The following is a 1,408-nucleotide window of genomic DNA, read 5'->3' on the forward strand; positions in this document are numbered from 1 at the left end:
TGTTTGGCTCCGCCTCCTTCTTTTCTATTAACAGTTTCATAATCAAGTTTGTCCAGCTGAGGGCGCTCTCACTCCATACTGCAGAATCCCCTCAGCTCTGTGTTTGTGTGTTTGTGTTCTGTGTGTGTGTGTGTGTGTGTGTGTGTGTGTGTGTGTGTGTGTCTGTGTGTACTGTGTGTGTGTGTACTGTGTGTGTGTGTGAAACAGACAAGTGTTTGGCTCCGCCTCCTTCCTTTCTATTAACAGTTTCATAATCAAGTTTGTCCAGCAGAGGGCGCTCTCACTCCATACTGCAGAATCCCCTCAGCTCTGTGTGTGTGTGTGTGTGTGTGTGTGTGTGTGTGTGTGTGTGTGTGTGTGTGTGTGTGTGTACTGTTTGTGTGTGTACTGTGTGTGTACTGTGTGTGTGTGTGTGTACTGTGTGTGTGTACTGTGTGTGTGGTACTGTGTGTGTGTGTGTGTGTGTGTGTGTGTACTGTGTGTGTGTACTGTGTGTGTGAACTGTGTGTGTGTCTCTGTGTGTGTGTGTGTGTGTGTGTGTGTGTGTGTGTGTTTGGTGTGTGTATGTGTGTTTGGTGTGTGTGTGTGTGTGTGTGTGTTGTGTGTGTCTCTTTGTGTGTGTGTTTGGTGTTTGTATGTGTGTTTGGTGTGTGTGTGTGTACTGTGTGTGTGTGTGTGTGTGTGTGTGTGTGTGTGTGTACTGTGTGTGTGTGTGTGTACTGTGTGTGTGTGTGTGTGTGTTCTGTGTGTGTGTGTGTGTATGTGTGTGTGTGTGTACTGTGTGTGTGTGTACTGTGTGTGTACTGTGTGTGTGTGTGTGTGTACTGTGTGTGTGTGTGTGTGTGTACTGTGTGTGTGTGTACTGTTTGAAACAGACGAGTGTTTGGCTCCGCCTCCTTCCTTTCTATTAACAGTTTCATAATCAAGTTTGTCCAGCAGAGGGCGCTCTCACTCCATACTGCAGAATCCCCTCAGCTCTGTGTGTGTGTGTGTGTGTGTGTGTGTGTGTGTGTGTGTGTGTGTGTACTGTGTGTGTGTGTGTGTACTGTGTGTGTGTGTGTGTGTGTGTGTGTACTGTGTGTGTGTGTGTGTACTGTGTGTGTGTGTACTGTGTGTGTGTACTGTGTGTGTGTGTGTACTGTGTGTGTGTGTGTGTGTGTACTGTGTGTGTGTGAAACACACGAGTGTTTGGCTCCGCCTCCTTCCTTTCTATTAACAGTTTCATAATCAAGTTTGTCCAGCAGAGGGCGCTCTCACTCCATACTGCAGAATCCCCTCAGCTCTGTGTGTTTGTGTGTGTGTTCTGTGTGTGTGTGTGTGTGTGTGTGTGTGTGTGTGTGTGTGTGTGTGTGTGTGTGTGTGTGTGTGTGTGTGTGTACTGTGTTTGTACTGTGTGTGTGTGAAACAG

The sequence above is a fragment of the Labrus mixtus genome, chromosome 6 (genome assembly GCF_963584025.1).
Source record: "Labrus mixtus chromosome 6, fLabMix1.1, whole genome shotgun sequence".
NCBI lineage: Eukaryota > Metazoa > Chordata > Actinopteri > Labriformes > Labridae > Labrus > Labrus mixtus.